Raw genomic sequence first — 23081 nt, 5'->3', positions numbered from 1 at the left:
CGGACGGGGCGATGACTCCACGCCACTGGGCACGGTTTTGTGCCATGTCTTCATGTATCTCCAGATATATATAATTTTCCACACATCCCCTCCACGTCTGCTTCGGTCTCCCTCTTGGCCTCCGCCCATCCACAATCATCTCCTCCACCCCTCTCAACATCCCCCCCTCCTCCGATCTTCTCACATGTCCAAACCACCTGAGACGTCCATATCTCACCTTGAAATCAATTTCCCAGACACCTCAGATCTCATCCACCTCGGCACTGGACCTTCTGTCCTGCCATCTGACTCCCGCCACATACCTCAACATCTTCCGATCGCAGCTCCATAACACCACCATCACCCTTTTTGTCATTGCCCACGTTTCTGAACCATACAGGATAACTTATCTCACACATGCTTCATATATCCCTCCTCTGATCTTTACCTCTATGTTTTGATTCACCAGTAGCCTACTAATTTCCTGCCACATTCTCGCCCTCACCGTCCTTTCCACTCCCGCCTCACAGTCCATCACATCTCCCAGATAGCGAAACTGCTTCACCTCCTCCCACCACTAGACCACCATCTCCAACCACCTCCTCCTCTTCCCTCTCACACGTGGGGCATCTAAAATCCCTCACTCACCATTTGTCACATTCTCTACACAGCACAGAGTTTGCTCCCACTCCTCTTCCACAGACTCCACATGGGTATCTTCCTGACTGAATTCTCTCTCCTTCACTCCCTGTTATCATCACCTTCGTCTTGTCGATATTTATCTTCATTCCCCTCTTCTTCATTCCATCCCTCCACTCAACAAACATTCTCCTCACTTCCTCCTCCGAATCTGCTGTCAGCATATCTCGAAAACCGTTCATCCGAGCGACTTCACACTTGGCATATGTGCATTGCTAAGGAGCAAAGTGAGTGCACTCATGTGATGGCATTTGGCCAGATGGTGATGTTCCATCTGAGGAGACTTGACTTTTACTGCAAAAGTGGTGAAATTGGTCAATATTCTCATACACCCCATAAACAACAAAATGCAGTAGGCAACTTCGGCAATTTATTAGCAAGAGTGAGTTTACCTGACCAGCTGAAATAGTGCAAGCTCTGCATCACACAGTGTGACCCCACAACACCAGTTGCCAGGCCAAAAACAACATCTTCCTGCATCAATCCATTTATTGCTAAGAATACCACTCAATTGATCAAATTAAATATAAAAAGAGGTAAGATAAAATAGTCAATTATTTACAGAAAGTGTGTGTGTGTGTGTGTGTGTGTGTGTGTGTGTGTGTGTGTCCAATACAATAAGTAGTATCTTGAACATGCACCTCTTCAGACCACTTACTGGCTTTAAGTAAGTAAAGCCATAGTTCATAGTTCAACAGAGCAGATCTCTTGTTTGATAAGGAAAGAGGTGGGGTTGGTTACATGGATTTCACTCAAGTAAGAAGAGGGAAAAAAGGCACTTAATTTAGAACTTTTTTGGTTCATATAATATAAGACAAAATTTCACTGCTTTATTAAAGAATAATAATAAACACTTTTGCAGTAAGAAAATGTGAACAAGAATCCAGTTAATTTACAGGAGACATTCTGGATAAACATGTTGTGTTTTGTTACGTACCTCCAGGGATGCAGTGGTGGGTGGACGGGGTACCACGCCGTCCTAGTAGTTCGCTGAGCAGAGATAAACGTGAGATAATTGACAATATCAAAACATGCTAGGGCTGTACCGAATAGTTCGAAGCTTCGTTCATAATGTTGACATTCGAATTCTAAATCAACATAAAAAATTGTAATTTTTTTTTTTTTTTTTACATTTTTTTTTGCCAAGGTATGGCGAGTGCCATACCTTTCCATACCAAATGGACGCCCCTGGCTTACACACTGTGTACAAGTGCACTTTCTGCTACAGTAGCTTACACACTGTGTACAAGTGCACTTTCTGCTAGCTTACGCCCTGTGTACAAGTGCACTTTCTGCTAGCTTACACACTGTGTACAAGTGCACTTTCTGCTAGCTTACGCCCTGTGTACAAGTGCACTTTCTGCTAGCTTACGCCCTGTGTACAAGTGCACTTTCTGCTAGCTTACAGGGCACAAGTGCACTTTCTGCTAGCTTACACACTGTGTACAAGTGCACTTTCTGCTAGCTTACACACTGTGTACAAGTGCACTTTCTGCTAGCTTACGCCCTGTGTACAAGTGCACTTTCTGCTAGCTCAAACACTGTGTACAAGTGCACTTTCTGCTAGCTTACGCCCTGTGTACAAGTGCACTTTCTGCTAGCTTACGCCCTGTGCACAAGTGCACTTTCTGCTAGTTTACGCACTGTGTATAAATGCACTTTCTGCTAGACTAACTAATTCAGAGATAAGTATTACCTTAGATATAGTTTTCATCATGCATGTGCTACAGAGGCTCAATCTTATTCCATTATCTAGCCAAGAATGGTCACCAGGCCTGTAAACTACATAATAAATGGTTGATAAAGAAATGTTATTACATTATGGGCAAAAATGCAATTTGGTTACAGCTTAAAATGTTATCATGTTATTAGATTTTTAGATGGATAGAATAATAATAACTTTATTTGTATAGCACCTTTCATACAGAAATTGCAGTTCAAAGTGCTTCACAACAGTACAAAATACAAGTGCAGACATGCATATAAAACATCATTGATTGTTACGGCGGAGACAGGTAGGTTCCAGTTGTGGAGCAATAAGTGGAAGCAGAGAGGGTGTTTACTCATTAACGGTTGTTCTCTTTATTTGTAGAACGGTACACCTAGAGTAATTCCAACAGGTAGTAACACTGATGCAGGGAGAAGATAATAATGATAACAATAATGACAGCAACGTCCAGTGTCTGCGGTACCGCCGTGTACCTTGCAGGAAAATGAGAAGATCCGACAACTGGAAGTAGAAAGACAGGGGTTAAATAAGACCACATTCCAGACATACCAAGCGCACCATCGTGACAACCAATCAGGAGACCCAAACAATAAGTGACAAGTGACAGGGAGACAAGTGACAGGTGTCAGAATGGTGGGTGGTTCTCAGGCGGGGCCAGAGAACCCAAAGCGTTACAATTGGTTACAGACATAAAACGAGCATAAAAAATATAAAAAGGTAGCAGCAAGGTAAGGCAAATCACAGTTTAGATAGATATAGATATAAATCTTCCACAGTAGCTGCTAGGGGTGTAACGGTACACAAAAACCACGGTACGGTACGTACCTCGGTTTTGAAGTCAAGGTTCGGTACGGGTTTTCGGTACAGTGGGGGAAAGCTTGGCTTTCCATGTTTCACTCAGGGGTGATGTAGTGTGCAGTAACTAATTGTACTTGTAGGACTGTCAATGAATATTCTATATTGAAATGAATAATCGACTTGTAAAATGTTTTTAAAATAATAATTATATTAGATTGTGAAAAAAACAGCCCCCGGTGGGCGGTCGTTAGTGGTTAAACCATTGTATTCGTTCGGTACACTACACAGCCGTTCGGTACGGTACACACTGAACCGGTTCGGTTCGGTACGGATACGTGTACCTTTACAGTACACCCCTAGTAGCTGCATACACAACACAAATAAGTAACATACAGACTTTTACTAAATACAGGATTAACAGGAACACCTAATTACAGGGATTACACAACAGAGACAGAGACATGGATCGACACTCACAGACCGAACGTCTTGTAACTTAAGAAAAGGTCACTGTGAGGAGGCGGCCATGCGAAGGAAAAATGCAGTCAGAGTCAGGTTGCCATCACCCGGTGGTTGGTTTTTTATTCTATTTGTTCTTTTGCTCCCCAGTGGGAAAAACGGGAAAAAAACATATTTTAACATAAATACAAAAAGAATACAAAATTATTAAACTTTCTTTTAACAAATATAAACAACTAGGCCCTTGGCTAAGGGAACTAGGTCTAGTAGTACGGCTGTGTCTCGCTTCCAAGCCTGTCATTACTTCTTCCCGAGAGGAGCCTCCATCCCTGGCTTTATGCTGGAAGCTCCTCCTACAGGGACAAACCAAAACAAAACAATCAATTAATCAATACAGACATCAATTTACACATCCAATAACTCTGGACAACATGGATACATCACTCCATCCCGATCTATCATCACCAAACACTAAACAGTGTTTAGGGCGCTTCATAAACCTATTCCCTTCTGATTATGAAAATCCCCCCCCCCCCTGTACTCTACCACACTTGGTTCCTTCCAAATCTCCCCTCCAGAAAAGGCCCTGGCCTCTCCCAGTTCTGGTTGGGTTAGACGATGGGAACTTGTTTATAGGATGTGTAAGTGTAGTGCAGGTAGAGAAGGCAAGGGAAATGAAGAGCATTGGCCAGGTGAATGTCAGTAGAGTAGTGATAGTAGGGGAGAGGAGGGATGGTGGTTGCAAGGGGGTGATTAGTGGAATTCCAATTAAGGTTAGTGAAGAGCAGCTGTTGGGAGAGTTGAGGAGTGACGAACGTAATGGGAAAGTTAAGAGTGTAGAAAGGATGAAGAGAGGGGCAGAGAAGGAGGTTTAAGTTTAAGTTTAAGTTTATTTGGATCCCCATTAGCCACAGCAGTGCTGGGGCTATTCTTCCTGGGGTCCATAACACATAAAATACAGTTACAGACGTATACACTCACAACATTTACATGTCATACAGACAATTAAAACAACAATAAAAACCCTTATACACTCATAACATTTACATGACATACAGACCATTAAAACAACAATAAAAACCCTTATACACTCACAACATTTACATGTCATACAGACAATTAAAACAACAGTAAAAACCCTAATCAAATTCATAATACAATATAAAAATACAAAATTATACAATATTTTAATAATATATCCCTATCAGACACATGCCTTTTCATCCATATATACCTATCTCTTTATCAGACACATACATTTTAATTTACGTACACACTATCTATTAGGGAATGTCAATTTCTTTGGTTGAAAATGTTGTTTTACCACGATTTTGAAACGGCATTTACTATTCTCCTGCTTAACATGTCTGGGAAGAGAGTTCCATTCCTGCATACCACGGAACATGACAGTTCGCTTCATTGCATTCGACCTCACTTTTGGAAGTGTAAAACCTCATGCAGAAGCATGTCTGGTGGAATGGTTGTGTCTGTCAAGACTTATTGATAAATTGTTATATAAAATTGAGGGGATCTTTGTAACAAAAATATTCCTAGTGAATACAAGGAGTGAGCAGAGTAATTTATGTTTGACAAGTAACCAAGTTAAACAACTGTGCATCGCTGCAACATTAGTTCTGTACTCACAGCGAAGCGCTATACGTGCTGCTTTGTTTTGTACCATTTGTAATTTTTTCAGTTTACTCGTCGTTACATTCGACCATACTGCAGGACAATAGTCAAGATTAGACAAAACCAGAGCTTGAATGACCTGTTTGATAGAATTTAGTGGTAACAAATGAGTACATCTTTTAACAACAGAAATCCCTCTTCCCATTTTCACTACTATATTGTTTATATGGTGTGACCATGACAATTTACTGTCTAATGTTACCCCTAGGAGTTTAGTCTCCTGGACTTGATTAATTACCACATCACTTATCAAAAGTTTCAAGACTGGGTTCGTTCTTAGAGTATGGTTTGAACCGAAAATGATGCTACTTGTCTTTGATATGTTTAGAACTAGTTTGTTATTCTTTATCCATTCCATCACTGATTGCAACTCTGCCTTTAGGACCGTATTTAATTAATTGGCTGTTGAGGCTGATGTGTAAATCAGGGAGGTGACAGAGACGATAGTCATTCAGTTTGAGGGTGAGGTTAGTCCGAAAGTGGTATTTGTAGGGTTTATGGCATATAGGGTTAGGGAGTTTGTGCCGAAACCGTTGAGGTGTTACAGGTGCCAGGAGTTTGGACATATAGCTAAGTTGTGTAGGAAGGGGCAGATATGTGGTAGATGTAGTGGGGAGCATAAGTATGGGGAGTGTGGACAGGGAGTGGAGCCGAGGTGTTGTAGTTGTGGTGGGAAGCATAGTGTATGGTATTGGGGTTGTGAGGCGATGAGACGAGAGGTAGTGGTCCAGCAGGTGAGAAGGGAAGGTAGGATTTCATATGCAGAGGCAGCTAGGAAGGTAGGACAGGGACAGCAAGACAAGGGAAAGGGGTTTAGAGAAGGGCAGTTGGCAGTGAGGATAGTGCAGGAGGATCAGGGAAAGCAAGAGAGGGAACTGGGTTTTAGTAAAGGGCATCTGACAGTAGAGGAGGTACAGGAGGAGGAGGGTGTGGAGGGAGAAGTTGGATATAGTGGCATTTGTGGCAGGAGTAGTGATTACAACGGCGACGGTTAGTGGTAGGACAGATAGGACCAAGTTGGTAGTTCAAGCAGCAGTGGGACACTTGGGTATGAAGGGGTTGACAGTGGAGGATGTTATAAGGGAGTTACAGAGGGTGGCTGAAGTAGAGTTAGAGAAGGGGGGTGTGTGTGAGCGAGTAGTTCAGAGTCAGGCCACGGGAGGCGAAGCATGTATCGCGGAGGGGGATTCAGTTAGGGGGAAGCAGCGTTAGCTGCACTTCAGGATGGTGAACGCAGAATGGACATTGTGGGAGGTAAAGGGGGCCAGAAGATGGCGGTATTGTAAAGTTATGACCGTGTAAAAGCTAGAGGAGGTGGCGGTAATGCACCCTGAAGGATGTGCCAACCGCCAATAAATCAAACAAAGAAGAAGAAGAAGAAGTTCTGGTTGGGCAGCCAGAGATCCTACAAGGAACCAAGTGGGAGCACAGACAAACGGTATTTATCAACAAATGTATGTACTTTAATTCTACATAACATGTTATGCTTTAAAGTTAAACCAATGTGTCTGTATTACAAAACAACATAACAAAACAAACTAGGCCAAAGGCAAAGGCCTAAACTAAATGTTTGGCCGCATGACCACATGTGGGAACAGGTCAAACCAATTAAGGCCCATGTGCATACTTATAGGGCATAGGATAGCCCCATGACAGTCACTTATTTAAAGCTTGTATACAAAGCTGGGGAACAAAGCTCTTGTTAAAACGGGCCTTTCTGCACATGGGTTAGTCTCTATACCTACAGCCAGAGGGAAGGGATGTAAAGTGCTGGTGGAGTGGGTGGTCTGCAGGGTCATGTATATGTAAGTGCTTTGCGGATCAGGGATGAGGTGGGATCATCCCTATGTTCCCCGGGTCCTATGTTCCCCGGGTTCTATGTTCCCCGCTTTGATTGATTAATAGATTGAACATTTTATACATTTTTATTATTTTATAAATTATTAATGTCCGCCTTATTTCGAACGGTTAATGTTGTGAAGGATCAGATTAAACCGAATATATATATTTATTTATGGATATATATTTAATAGTATTTGTATATCGTTTGATATCCCCTGTATATTCCTTGTACAATATGCACTGAATATCCCTTTAGTCTACTAACAGCCCATAATAGTTTCATTCTACCATTGGACGAGAACCTGGCGCCAGCAGCCATGCCCCTTGGTTCAAGTTCAATCGTGCCGACCAACATGTCGTTACAAGCCCGGTTCCGCGTAGGAATACGTCTGGCGAAATACGAATGGTACTATTTGTTCACAGCGCATATATATATGGCGCAAGTAAAGTAGAACTTTCTTTTAGTCCAGTAGTCCTTTACCCTCCAACCTAGTAACAGACGTGAAGCCTCACCCACGACGCACGTGTGGTGTAGTAAGGCCTACTTGGCCTCAGAATAGGCATTGAGACATCGTGTGGATTAATAGTTGAATTGTCATAGTGTGGCACTATACCGTCGAGTTGGACGTATTTCTATTAAATTAATAATAGTCTATTATGTATGGTGCATCGTTCGGTTAGAGTTATAAAGTGAGCAGTACCCCCATCGTTCCTGACGTTATCTGGAGTCTTAACCAGGCTGGGCAGACCACGTGTGGTGCTTGCATCCGAGGAGCTCCGGGCCAGGACGAGTGGACCTGTACATTGGATTACTTTACCCGGACGACGGCGAGCCTTCCACGGCTTGGATTATCTACATGCTTTGGGTGCTTTGATTATGCCATGGATAACAGCCAACACTGCTGAGTGTTGGAACTACCCCCCGGAGAGGAGTCCAGGTGAGACGGCGCTCTACCCCGAGTGAGGTCGCCTCACGTCTCTTCGTTGTGGACCGGCAGCTACCGTCCACCAGAGGGTCCAGCTGTATTCATCTGCGGACCGAGGTTCTGTGGGCACCGTGTTCAGCACTCTGAATTCTCCCAAGAAATCGTCGGCCAGATGGGATACCGCCAGCGGCTCTTCTAACCCCCCCCCTACTGTCTTACAACCAGCGGGACCCCCCCCCCCCTTCAGTGTATCCAGCTATAATCATTTAAGTACCATCGCTATAGTTCCCTAACGAACCAGGTTGTATACTTGCTCCCTGCGTAATCAGAGATTGGACATTCAATGTTGATTTACCTACGAATACTCATTTGCCTTACAAGTGCATTTCAAATCATAAATGTCATTAAGTGAACGTTGTATATACCCTTTGCTATATAAAATATTCGATTTATACATTTGTGTGGACTTCGTTTCATCAGGTGGGAAAGTGTTCATCATATCTATATCATGTACTGGATGGCCAGAAGTTAAAGTACAAGCGGTAGTGGTTTAATAATACCATACTTATCAATACAGTCAGGGAATTGTACCCCTCAGTTACAGTTAAGCTTAGGCCCTCTTTCGAACTGGTTAAGGTTAGAGTTTGGAATCAGGGCTGGTGGTCTAAAATTTTCAATCAATCAATCAATCAAAGCGGGGAACATAGAACCCGGGGAACATAGGACCCGGGGAACATAGACATGCTCTCGAAGAGGTGACACAATCGGATACCAATGTGGTAACACCAATGACTTTGCTGGCTAAATTAGTTATCTTTAAAGAGTTTATTCTTAGTGGTAACTGTAAGTATATGGAAAGCATAATTATTTTATATATATAAAATATATATATATTTTATATATATACCCCCCCAAGGTAAAAAAAAAAAAAAAAAAAATAATAATAATATATATATATATTTTTTTTTTTTTTTTTTTTTTTTTTTATACAGTCAACATATTCTTAAATAATAGCGCTGCCCGAGGCGGGGCATGATACAGTCAACATATAGCAAAAGAGAGAGCGAGAGAGAGCTCCCGTTCTACAGTCAATATACAGTGTACAGAGAGAGAGAGAGAGAGAGACACATTGGAAAGAAATTGAAATGCTATTTGGCCCTAAACAGAGAGTACACAGTGGCAGAATACCTGAGCACTGTGACTGAAGATCCTTGAGCACAGCCTAGCCATCGAGAAAGGCCGCCATAGGCAGACTGTGTGTGTTAGAAAGAGAGAGAGAGAGAGAGAGAGAGAACATGTGTGTTTGTCATGTGTGTGTGTGTGTTAGAGAGAGACTATAGCATGTATGAGAGATTCAAAAGGACAAAGATCAACACTTAAATCCAACAAGAAGAGGGTCAACAGAGAAACCAAAGCAGCAAGGAGCCAATGGCCGACATCAGCTAAATAGGCTAGCCAGGTACTGTGACACCAGGCCACGTGACACACACAACGTGGCTACACAAACGACCATTCACACACAGCACATGTCGTATCTCCAAATGTTGTGAAGTAGCATATGTTTTGCCTGGAAAAAAACATCGTTATTAACAAAACATTCGGGAGGGGAAGGAAGGAAGAGTGGGGTAATGTCATCATGACATTTTCATTAATCCAAGTTACCTGCACGATGAACGCTGGGCGAAAGGCCGCAAGGTCTCCACGTTGACGAAAGGCCTCTCGCTGGCGGGACAAAAAGAAGCTATGGCCACTGGCCAGAGCCTTGTCATGGTGCAGGCCCGACTACATCTTCTGTCAAAGGGCCTGCTATTCTCAAGGCTAACTGATAGCATCAAACGAACGTTCCCAGCTGACGCTAAACAGCTAACAGTTAGCTCACACAGTTAGCTACTAGTAGTATTAGCTAGACCAGTTTGGCTCCAAGAGAGAAAGAGAGATAGGGTCAGGTGACTCAGATCCACGGCGGGTACATAATCATAAGTTGACTCACCATAACGCAGTATCAACGTGGAAGGATACTTTCTTGGCCCCACGGTGTAATTTCGGCGTATTGCTGCCTAACAGATTTATCTGCTCACAAGTTCTCTTCTCCTTCTTTTGAAAAGACATCCACTCGCCTCGCCTGGTTAGCTAACGCTAGTTAGCATTTAGCTAAGCTAGCTACTAGCCGACATGGCTATACCGAAAGGCTCCGGCCATTTGTCCCGCTAGCGAGAGGCCTTTCGTCAACGTTCCTTGGTTGGTGACCGACCGACTGATAATGACCGACCTCTTTCTTCGTCTTGGCTATTGGGCATAACTAAGCATAGTCAAAAGCTGCACGCGCGAAAATGTCAAACGCAGCCGACTCACGCTGCCGGTGTACTGTCTACTGTCTAAGTAAAACCACTCCCTTCGTTGAAACCAATGCTGCTGCAGAACCCCAGAGGCTGAGCTCCAATAGTGAGTATGTCTGCAGCTGCAGGACTGCAGACCCAGGAACAAGTCAGACACATTCTACAAACGTGTCTAATGTGAAATATATAAGCATATAAGCAAAACTAGATTTTAGGTCTGTGATGAAAAAGGGCCTCGCGGGAAGGGGGGCCTCGCAAAAAAAAAAAAAAAAAAAAAAAAAATAATAATAAAAAAAATTAATAAAAAATATTTTTTTATTTTTTTTTTTTATTTTTTTTTTTGCGAGGCCCCCCTTCCCGCGAGGCCCTGTGCGACCGCACTGCTCGCACACCCCCTGAGGCGGCCCTGCTTGTGCCACATGCTTTTCATCAAGGTATGTCTTGTAATTTGCTCCACCTCGAGTAAAGTATTTAATCGTGGCTTGTTTGACGGCAATGTTTGCAAGGTTACACCTTGAAGTGGGGAAATATTCAATAAATGGACATGTTTATTTAGTTAGTTGATGAGATCCTTTGACTACGTCGAAGGCGGCCCTACTTCCTTCTGGAGGGATGAAGGGACACTGTTTTATAGAGTTTAGCCTATAAGAGTTGAGCTTAAGAGGGGGGGGGCACTGTGGAGTAGGTTTTACACTAGGTAAGGTAGGTTTCAGGCGAGTCGGAAATAGGGCTTGCCCCTTAGGTTATGTGTGTTAGTGTACATTTTCAGCATGGACTACTGCCAGAAGCTGGAGAACTAACGGCGGAAGAACTTGAGATGTTCAAATGTCTGACTCCACTAAGCCCTGCACGGACTATTATAATCTATATTATGACCGATAAGGTATACAGGCCCTCATCTGCACCTTTGTCTATACTGTTTACTTTTATTCATATTTTATATTCAGATTAAAACGTTTTTAATTGCCTATATTTATTGTCTTCCTATTACCCTGCCCATACCGGTACCCCCCCTCCCCCATGCTGCTATGATACCTGAATTTACCCCAAGGGGATCAATACAGGAATATCTTATCTTATCCTCATGTTGTATCTCTCTAAGTGTGTGCATACACGTGCAGTACAATGCAAGGCAGGCATATGATGTGCATATGACGATTCCTTTGCCCTGTCGCAATCAGTGACCAAATGGGGCAAGTGAAGGACCTCCACCTCTCCACAGGCTCTCAGTGTGTAAATAGCCCCCACGAAGCATGACCTACTACAAATACACAATAATGGGCCTTTGGGCAGCTATTCTTGGAGCCTTATGGCCTATTTTCTTTCCATCTATTTTCCTCAACCCAGTCACAAGGACACCGGGTGTAGAAGGACATAATAGGACAAAGACGTGGGAGGAGAAGGGAACAAAACGATATGGAAGTAAGAGGTAGATGTGGAAGATGTTGTTCTTGGTGAGAAGAACTGTCACAAGTCAACAAGTCACAAAACAGGGTCCTTAGTATGTGTCTAAATTAATCTCAATCATTTGAATCGTGATTATTTGGATGCAGTGCACGTTGTCCGATATACTATACTATACTATACTATACTATACTAATATGTCTTATGTATATGCACTCAATACTGCAGCACCCAAGTTTCAGCACTGTTTGATGATTGATTGATTGATTGAAAATTGTATTAACAGATTGCAGAATGGGTACAATACAGTACAGCTCAATACACACAATTGTTAAGAGGATGCAGACCAGAGAAAGACTTTCATCTTGTTTACATCAGGGTCCCCCATTTTCAACTCATCATAACATATATGACATACATGACATACAGATAGACAGTACTGCTACATCTATACATTTATGACACCAGATTTACAAATACAGTACTGTTTTTGATACAAGAAGAGTCTAAAAAAAAAGAGTATATACATTTGACGAAGAAACTGTACATTGAAGGAGTAGTAGAAACCTGACTGCGTTCATTTCACACAAGGGACTGTTTAGGTACACTAGAGTTCCTTTTGGACTTGCCTCTGCGCCAAGCACATTTCAGAAGATGATGAAGACCATCCTGGAGGGACAACCAGGCTGCCAGAACTACTTAGACGACATAGTGATCTATGGCAAGGACAAGGCGGAACATGATGCCAACCTGCGAGGTGTCCTACATCGCCTGAACGATGTCCGCCTCCAGTTGAACATGCAGAAGTGTGTCTTCAGCCAGCGCAGCCTCCCGTTCCTAGGGCACGTGATCTCCAAAGACGGGCTCCGGCCGGACCCGGACTCTGTTTCTGCCCTGAGCGACGCACCCGCCCCACAGGATATGGCTGCCCTGAGCTCTCTCCTAGGCCTGGCTGGTTGGTTTAGTAAGTTCATTCCTAACTATGCCGCCATCGTTGAGCCTCTCAGGGAGCTCCTGAGGACTTACTGGGCCGGATGCTGTATTCACATGGACTGAAGCTGCTGAGAAGAGCTTCACCACTCTGAAGACGACCCTGGCGAGTAGCCAAGCTCTGGCATTTTTTTATCCTGCTCTGCCTACATTTGTGTCCACTGATGCATCTGACTATGGACTTGGGGCAGTGTTGACACAGCTGCAACCTGACAATGCGGAGCGCCCTGTCGCGTTTGCTTCCCGTACTCTCTCGCCGGCTGAGAGAAAGTATTCCACAGTCGAGAAGGAAGCCTTGTGTGTGGGCGGTTGAGAGGTGGAGGACGTACCTGTGGGGTCGGCGGTTTACCCTGGTCACCGACCACCAAGCGCTGACAACTCTCCTCGCCACAAGAGGAATGAACAGAGCGGGCATGAGGATAGCCCGTTGGTCCTCTCGACTGCTCAACTACCAGTACGACGTGAAATACCGCCCGGGGAAGATTAACTTCATAGTGGACTGTTTGTCGAGGCTACCTGTACCAATGGGGGATGAGATGGAGCCAGAGCCTGAGATAATCGCGGAGTTGTCACCTGCATTAGGTGCGCTGCCGCTGTCTGAGTTGAGTGCTGCATGTGAGGCGTGCCCAGAGTTAACGGCTCTACATGCACAGATTGCGCGGCGTTGGCCTAGAGCTAGGAAGGCCGTTACACCTGGGCTTGCAGCCTACTTCCCCATTCAAGATGAACTTTCAGTGGAGAACACATACATCATGCAGGGAAGTCGCTTGGTTGTGCCCTGCTCCCTGCGCCCCAGACTGATCCATTTGCCTCACGAGAGCCACCAGGGGATTGTCCGCACCAAGCAACGGCTACGTGAGTTGTACTGGTGGCCGTCAATGGACAATGAAGTGAGTAATGTCATAAAGTCATGTGTTGCTTGCCAGAACAGTGATAAAACTGCCAGGACCCGCCCTGCTCCGCTGCAGCTGGTTGAGATGCCAGACGCGCCCTTCCAAAAGGTTGCCATAGACATTATGGGCCCGTTCGAAAGAGGTACACACGACTGTCGTTTTGCTATAATAATGGTCGATTACTTTTCCAAGTGGCCGGAGGTGGCATTTACGTCTCAGGTGACCACAGATACCGTGATTTCGTTTCTCACTACTGTATTTTCCAGAGAAGGGAATCCTACTACCCTGGTCAGTGACAATGGGCCCCAGTTTTGTTCATCCTCTTTTGCGCTATTCCTCGAGGAGCGAGACATTAAGCATGTCAGGTCTAGTGTCTATTATCATCGCGCAAACGGCGCCGTTGAACCCGTGAACCGCTGCATTAAGGAATGCATTCAGGGCGCAGAGAAGCGGCAGATGCAATGGAAGCGAGAGGTGGCCTCCTTCCTACTGCAGCTACAGAGCTACACCACACGGGCGTCTCTCTACAGGCGTCTCTCCATTCGAGCTACTCCGAGGAAGGAAGATACGGACCAAATTGACCATCCTGCCACCCCAGAACCAGAAGTTGGAAGCGCATGAGGAAGTCCGGAAGACCGTCAGAGAGAGACAGACGGCAATGAAAATCTATGCCGATGCCAAGAGAGGAGTGGAGAGACCGCGGTTCAAATGTGGAGATGGGGTCCGCGTTCGCAAGCTGATGCACTTATCACAGACCCGCTGTCCGTCCAGAAACAGATAGGTCCTGGCACTTACATTCTGAGTGACGGAAAGAAGTGGAATGCCTCCCACCTGACCCTTTATCCAGAAAATGCAATGTGGCCAGCAGACGTTGGGCAAGAGCCACCAGTCGTCGGAGAACCGGATCCAGGGAGACAGACACGGGATAGAAACCCCCCTGTATGGTTCAAGGATTATGTAGTGCAGGGTCCAGGAGAGCAGGCCTAGGGACAGAGACCAGTAGGTCTGCCAGGCGACAGTGTAGAGTAGACTGTTAAAATACGGTTTTGATTTTGTTTTGATTTCATTGGTTGATATTTTGCAGTACTGTAATTAACTGTAACGGTTCGTGTTATTGGTTGAGACGTTTTCATTCCCATTCCCATCTGCTGTGAGTAGCAGCGACGGCGCCAGAGAATTGGCCTTGCAGGAGCTTTGGGGGGGCTGAATTGTTTATAGCAGGTGCTAATGAATTTTAATGCAACAAACAAAATAACGGCTAATATAGGCTACATCATTGAAAATGCACGTTACTAAATGTTTAGCGTTATACACCAATGCAAGCACCCAATAAAGCTCGACATTATATCGGGAGTGGTAATCTGACGCTTGAGCGTAAAAGGTCTCAGTCAGTATGATTAGAATTTAAAACAACGCTTGAAAGAAAAGTAACCAAAGGAAAGGTGTAATATTTAAGATTTCGTTTCTACAAAGGGTATAGCAACTAAATATATATATATCAGATAATGACAAATCACAAGGACAACGAAAACATAGCCTATAATAATATGACTACATTTATGACATGCACCATTCATTCACCACGTAACAGCCAATGGGCACGGCGGCCCGTACATTCCAGTGTGTGTGTCTGTGTGTGTGTGTGTGGCCCGACATTAAAATGGGCACAGCCGCCCGACATTAAAATGGGCACAGCCGCCCGACATTAAAATGGGCACAGCCGCCCGTACATTCCTGTGTGTGTGTGTGTGTGTGTGTGTGTAAAAGACTGCATGGTACTCACCACCAGTCACAGGAGAACGATCCGCCTGTTGTTGTGATTTGCAGCGAAGCGATCGATCACTGCATTGATGTCCAGTTCTTTGGTCCTTCTGGAACTGATTGCAAGCAGACCCAAGTTGCTGGTTCGAGCGTCTCCGTTTCTATTCCTCAGATAGGTCTTTATCCGGCGTAAGCAAGAAAAGCTCCTCTCACACGCAGCTGATGTGACAGGCAATGTCATTGAGATGCACACAAGTTTGTACAGATCAACGAACGCATCATTGTATGGCCTTAATAGCACCAGCACGTCATGGGTGGTGTTGACGACAGTTCCACTTTGTTTTTTTCTTTCAATAAGTCGCTTTGCCTGGTGAAGTTCTGCAGAGATGTTTTCCTCCATTACCCCATATTGTTTAGCCATTGGCAAAAGGCTATCTTTGTCCATGACGGTTTTGTGCATGGGGTTGAGAGCTGTTGCTCCTCTCAGAATGTGACAGTTTTCAGCTGAAAAACGTCTGTTCAATTCACTAACCAGTCGGTCGATTACTGGGAAAAAACAGTGGTTCCGATAGTCGTCTGACGTTTCCAATCGCTGTCTTGACCCTGTTTGGCTGTTCACCACGAACCCCTGCAGGTGGCGAGGCTGTGCTTTTCTCCTCGGCTGTGGTCGCTGCATTTCAATGCCCACCGAAGCACACTGGTCACTGGCAGACTTCCAGATTGCGTTCCATGTTTCAACGTTGCGTTTCTCGTTGAGGGTATCGACAACTGAATAGACCAGATCAGTGGCAGATGCAAGTTCCAAATCTGTGGCCTGTAGATGATCGGATAGGGTTTTTGTGAGGCTGAATATGCTTTCCAGCATAGTGACGTGCAGAACAAACTGCCCATCAATCAATCCAATCAGTGACTTTGCTTCGGTCGCCCTGTGAGCATTTGACTGGTCGCTCACATCTGCAAGAGTCGCTGAAATGGCAGGGAGAACTCTTTTTATTGCCCACAGTGTAGAATGTTGGCAGGACCATCGCGTGTCTGATAATCTTTTCAGCTCCACTACCCGTTTAGTGGGCTCAAGTTCCTGCTGCTTGTGAATAACAGACCCGGAAAAAAAGTTGTACAGCATCTGTACTGTTGCAAAACATTCCGCGACTGGTTTCACATTATGCACACAATCAACTAAAACCAAATTTAGTCTGTGTGCACGGCAATGGATATACAGCGCCTGTGGAACTTCTTGGCGAAATCTTTCCTGGACACCGTTGTTGCACCCAGACATAACTGATGCACCATCGTAGCACTGGGCAATGCATGCGTTTTTGTCTATGTTACACATAGCCAAAGTCTGTTTAACTGACTGGAGTAAAGACTGTGCATCCAAGCCATCTGCCGGAGTAAAATCCAAGAATTCTTCGTGAATGTTGTCATTGTTTAGGTAACGAACAACAACGGAGATCTGCTCTTTCTTGCTTACGTCTTTGGTTTCGTCAACCAATAAAGCAAAGTGCTTTCCCAGCTTAACCTCATCGCTTACTTGACTCCTTATCATGCGAGCCATAATGTCAATCAATTCGTTTTGAATGTCATGGTGCACATATTTAGCATTACCAGGCCCACTAGCTAACTTCTTTGACACAGTACTGTCAAACCTTCCAATCAGATCAAGCATTTCAAGGAAATTCCCTCTGTTGGCCGATTGCTCGTTTTCTCTGTGCCCTCGCAGACCAATCGTTTGACAAGCTGTAAACCGTAGTGACTCAACTACTGCATGCATGTATTGCCTGTTTTCTTGTACAATCTTGGAATGTCCAGCATCAAGTTGTGTTAAAATCCTCGACCCACATTTCGATCGCAGCTTAAATTCACACCATGCTTCCATGGCTAGTCTATGGGAAACACTAGTGTTGTGTTGCGCCAATTTCTCTGCTCCTTTTCTCCAGTTGCGACACCCGGCATGGGTGAAACTCTTTTCAATATGACCTGGCCCATGGTGGAAAAAATGTCTACATGCATAACAAAATGCAGCATCAGAAGAGAGCGAATATTCCAGCCATGGATATTGTTCGAACCAAGAGTTGTTAAACCCCCTCGATTGAGATCCAAATTTTCGAGTCGGGTAAGACATTAGTTTAGGACATCTCGGTCCCTCAGCTGGATCTTGGCTTAAATCCACAGGCCCACCAGGCCTTTTGCCGCGAATGACGGCAGGTATGTGACTGTGAGCCAACGCCGCCACCTGTTCTCCCCCCCGGGCGGCGGCCCCTCCACTCTCATTGTCGTTATCCGAGTCATCTTCGGCCGAAGATGAACCCTCTGCGACTGCGGGCCTCGCCACTGACGTTACCCCGGGCCCGGGGCCTTGTTGTTCATCGTCCAGGTCCTCCTCATTATCTTCCGTGTCTGGCAACACGAACACAATGTCCTCCACGTTCTCGACCACCACGTTGCTGGAATTAGTTGGTGGATCTCCACGACCACCAAGTCCATCAACAACATCATCCACGGCCACACTCCCTCGCTTTTTTCCAATAATAATAAAGCGGTCCATTATATAAATGTCACCTAACTTAAGCTTGTTGTAAGTTGTAATAACTGCTGCTACTAAGTAGAGACAGTGCTGCAGCTAGAAACTTCTCGCGTTAGCTAGAGTTAACGTTAAACTTAAAGTGTGCGCATGCAAATGAATGATGTAATCACGTGCAACGAACCCAACCAATCAAATCACACAACAGGTGCCACAAAGGTGAACGGCAGGTCATCATGGCAGGTCAATATGATTTAATAATTTAGTTTAGTTACATCAGTCAGGCCGATGTCTTCATATATTATATTTTTTATTCCATACATTTATTTATACATTTATTTTATATATAAATAAAATAAAAAAACATAACTGTCTGGGAGGGGGGGCTTAGAGGGGGCTAAGCTTTTTTCAGAGGGGGCTGAAGACCCTGCTAGCCCCTCCCCCCCGCCGCCCCTGGTGAGTAGTACTAACCTTATGAGAAAAAGGGAGATGTTGTGTTCTGCATTGTTAGTATTATTGTTATGATACTGTTATTACCACCGCCACCGTTAGGCGGCACAATAGGATAGGCGACAACTAGGAAGTGTGTCCTGTAGTTACGGTACGTGCCTGAAGCTACCATGATGTGGATGTTCATGTTCTGAGAGCAAGGAATAAACACGGAGGGATAACGCCACAGCCTACCGACTCCTGCGTGCTTATTATAATTACCAATAGCCTAAGTGTGGACATTACAAGTTGTACCCTTCCTGCTGACTTGTCGTACAGAACTTGTCGCTTTGGATAAAAGCGTCAGCTAAATGACAAAATGTAAATGTAAATACCCTCCTCCCATATCCTCCGCCTGACCACATGACCCCCACAGGCCACCTGAGTGTGGCTTCCGGAGGGGCTCACCGACACGGGGACACAGGTGGAGAGGTTTATTATGTGTGTGATGACTGGGGTGATGGCGGCTGCTGAGTCTCTGAGGAATTTGGAGGGGATATTGTCATGGCCAGTGGCCTTGTTAGGTTGGAGGGCGCTCAGTTTTTTTAGTACCTCAGCTGTTGTTACCATTTCTACATACCATTTGAAATCGTCTTTGCGGAGGCGGCTGAGTGGCGCAGTGGGCAAGGCGCTTGCCACTAACGCAGGAGATGCTGGTATCGAGCCCAGCTCTCGGCGTTGCTACCGGCTTGGCCGGTCGTCATACTAACACAATTGGCAGTGTTAGAGGGTGGGAAAGCCGGTGGGTGGGGATTGGACGTTGTGGACAGCGACTCCTACAGGTCGGTTGGTGCGCCTGTACAGCAGAATCGGGAAGTATCGGGGGCAGCGTGAGCCTCCCACGTGTTACTCCTCGCCACTGAGAGATTGCGCTGTTCAGGTGAAAAGATGCAACAGCTGCCTCCTTGTGTACCGGAGGGGACACGTGATGCAATTTTGGTCCTCACTGCAGCCGACCAGTGGGAGGCATAGTCTAGCAACATTCGAGACAGGGGAGGGGAGAATTGAAGGGAGAATTGGTGAGGCGAAATTGGAATGGGAGAAAAATAGAAAAATTTGGAGAAAAAGTGGATCAGAAAAAAAGAAATCGTCTTTGCGGACCCCTAGGTTATTGTAGTAGGCTATGATGTGTTCTACCCCAAAATGCCATGAGTGGGAGGGTAGTTTGTTTACCAGTGTTGTGGCTATGTTTGTGAAGAAAATGTTTAAGTAATTGGCTACATCCAGTCTGTGATGAGCGTGTTGTCCATCTTTATGTTTATGTTTGAAAATCTGGTTTTAAGTTTTTTACTGCAGCCTAGTTGATTATTGAGTAATTTCCAAAGTTAGTAGTTTATTTTTTTTTCTCAGTTTTGTCATTGATGAAATAATTTTTTTGCAGTTTTGATCATGGAGTTTACGTCATTTCTTAGTCTGTTTTTTTCCAGTTGGACTTCAGTCACGTGGGCTTGGAGTTCACTGCTCGTGCTTTTGGTAATCATTGATCATTGTTACTCAGCTGAAAGAGTTGTACCCTTCCTGCTGACTTGTCATACAGAACTTGTAAGTCGCTTTGGATAAAAGCATCAGCTAAATGACAAAATGTAAATGTAAATACTGTATAGTTTGGAGGAAGAAAAACTCGATCAGAGCTCACCCTCCTCCCATATCCTCCGCCTGACCACATGACCCCCACAGGCCACCTGAGTGTGGCTTCCGGAGGGGCTCACCGACACGGGGACACAGGATATGTTATTTTGAGCTCTGAGCCTTGACATCAAATCAAATCAAATCAAATTTATTTATAGGGCCCGACAACACACGTTAATGTCCCCATGGGCCGTACAGGTCTTCTTTAAACAAGTCAAGAAGACAACATAACAATAAGTCAAGAACAGAACAAGAACACTAGATGAATGCAAATAAATGAATGAATGCAACACTCCCAGACATACCCCACGCGAAGGTAAGGAAAAACTCACTAAAACCTAACAATAGGGAAAAAAAGCTCCACAGGCAATGTGGAGGAGAGAAACCTTAGAAGGGCCGTTCAAGGGGGGATCTCCCTTCTTAGATGTCGGTGATAGTAGTGTTGCAGACGGACAGTTGGTAAGCATGCACTCATGTGTGTGGTGAAACACAGATGAGTGCATGCAATAGCAACTGTACATTTTGAAAAATTAAAGATAGAGCTAATAGCGATAGCAACTGAACATTTTGAAAGATTAAAGATAGAGTTGATAGCGGATCTATTTGAGGCACAGGGGCGGCGCAAGAGGGTCACGTCCTCCCCGTCTTAGTCACGGGACATTCAACACTCCGGTCGTTGCTCAGGGACAGCCGGAGACAGGGGGAAGGGGGGTGGCGCAGAGAGGGTCGCGAACTCCCCGACATCATCGCGGGACATCCGGCACTCCGGTCACCACTACGAGACCTCCGAAGACAGGGGGGCACGCAGAGGGGGTCGCAATCTCCCGGCCTTCGTCACGGGACGTCCAACACTCCGGTCAACACTCCAGGACAGCAAGTCATAGGAAGACAGGGAGACGGGACAGGCGTTAGACAGCTCATGAGATTGTAGTAGGCGGACATAGCAATAGATACAAGTGGTAGGCATATATGTGAATGGAGTAGATATATGAAGTAAGCGTATTATGTGAATAGAATAGAAGTACTTAACCCAGCAATGAAACCGCGTTGACTGTTAATCTGTTAACAGTCTGTTAATCAGTTGACAGGACCACGGACAGACGGCGGTGAATAACTGATCCAATGCCTCGGAGGTGCATGTAGAGCAGTCACTACAAGCTTGGCCAAGACCCCGAGGCATCCATCACCTTGGTCAGCGCCAGGAGACGGGTACTCAGAGAGAAGAGGGAGGGAGGGGGGGGGGGGGGGGGGGGGGGAGAGGGGGGGGGGGGGGGAAGAGTTAGAGAGTTCCCATGTTTGTGGTGCTGGAAAGGAGCAGACATGTAGTACCCTGTAGTGCCATGTAGTACCCCGTAGTGCCATGTAGTACCCTATAGTACCCCAAAGTGCCATGTAGTACCCCGTAGTATCCTGTAGTACCCTGTAGTGCCATGTAGTACCCTGTGGTGCCATGTAGAGCTAAGTAAGCCATGTAGTACCCTGTAATGCCATGCAGTACCAAGTAGTACTCTGTGGTACCATGTAGTACCCTGTACCCTAACTAAACTACCCTATAGTAAACTACCCAGTGGTACCATGTAGTACCCTGTACCATAACTAAACTACACAGATTAATCTAAAGGTCAGTCCCCGACCAGGTGAGATCAAGGTAGGTTGAAGGAGAGAGAGAAAAGATGAGTCTTAAGCAGGGATTTAAAAGCTTCGACAGAGCAGGCGCCCCTGATGACGGCAGGTAATTTGTTCCACAGGTAGGGAGCGCGGTAGACAAAGGCTCTGTGGCCGGCGGATTTCTTTTTAACCCTAGGGGTCGATAGAAGCCCCGCATTTTGTGAGCGCAGAGCACGAGCGGGCGAGTATCGGGAGATGAGATCAGATAGATAGAGCGGTGCAAGCCCATTTAAAATTTTGTAGGTGAGGAGTAGCACTTTAAAGTCAGAGCGGGCTTGGATAGGAAGCCAATGTAGGGCGGACAAAACTGGTGTGATGTGATCAAATTTTCTAGTTCTAGTTAGTATCCGTGCAGCCGCATTTTGCACGAGTTGAAGATTTTTGATGCTTGAATTAGGTAAGCCTGAAAAAAGTGCATTACAGTAGTCCAGACGTGATGAGACAAAAGCATGAATCAGGGTTTCAGCATCAGCCAGAGTTAAAATGGGGCGTATTTTTGCGATATTACGAAGATGGAAGAATGCAATTTTGGTGACATTTTTTATATGTGCATTAAATGAGAGGGAGGAATCAAAAATGACTCCGAGGTTTTTTATGGTGGAGCTCTGGGATACATGACAGGTATCAAAGTTGAGGGAGATGTCCTGAAACAGGCCTCTGTGGTTTGGGGGGCCAACAATTAACATCTCAGTTTTATCTGCATTAAGGAGTAGAAAGTTTTGCGACATCCATTTTTTGACGGCAAGCAAGCAGGCCTCAAGGTTTTGTAGTTGGGAGGAATCATTTGGCTTAATAGGTATATATAATTGGGTGTCATCAGCGTAAAAATGAAAGTTTATGCCAAATTTGCGTATGATATCGCCGAGGGGTAGCATGTAAATCGAAAATAGCAAAGGGCCCAGGACAGAGCCTTGTGGGACACCACATTGCACTGGGAGGGTCTCAGATGTTAAATCATTATAGACCACGCAGTGTGTTCTATCAGTTAAATAGGATTTAAACCAAGCTAGTGCGAGACCCCGAATGCCAACATGGTTCTCAAGCCGACATTTATCCTTTATCTTATTTTCATACCAGAGCTAGTTTCCCTATGCTTTATATTTTGTTGTTGTTGTTGTTGTTGTTGTTGTTGTTGTTGTTGTTGTTGTTGTTGTTGTTGTTGTTGTTGTTGTTGTTGTTGTTGTTGTTGTTGTTGTTCTTCTTCTTCTTCTTAGCTCTATTCTAATTTAAATCTTTCAAAAATGTTCTTATAGTTGCTATTGCATGTAC

This window comes from Notolepis coatsorum (assembly GCF_963971535.1).
Source record: "Notolepis coatsorum genome assembly, chromosome: 7".
Lineage (NCBI taxonomy): Eukaryota > Metazoa > Chordata > Actinopteri > Aulopiformes > Paralepididae > Notolepis > Notolepis coatsorum.
Note: the sequence above shows the minus strand (reverse complement) of the source record.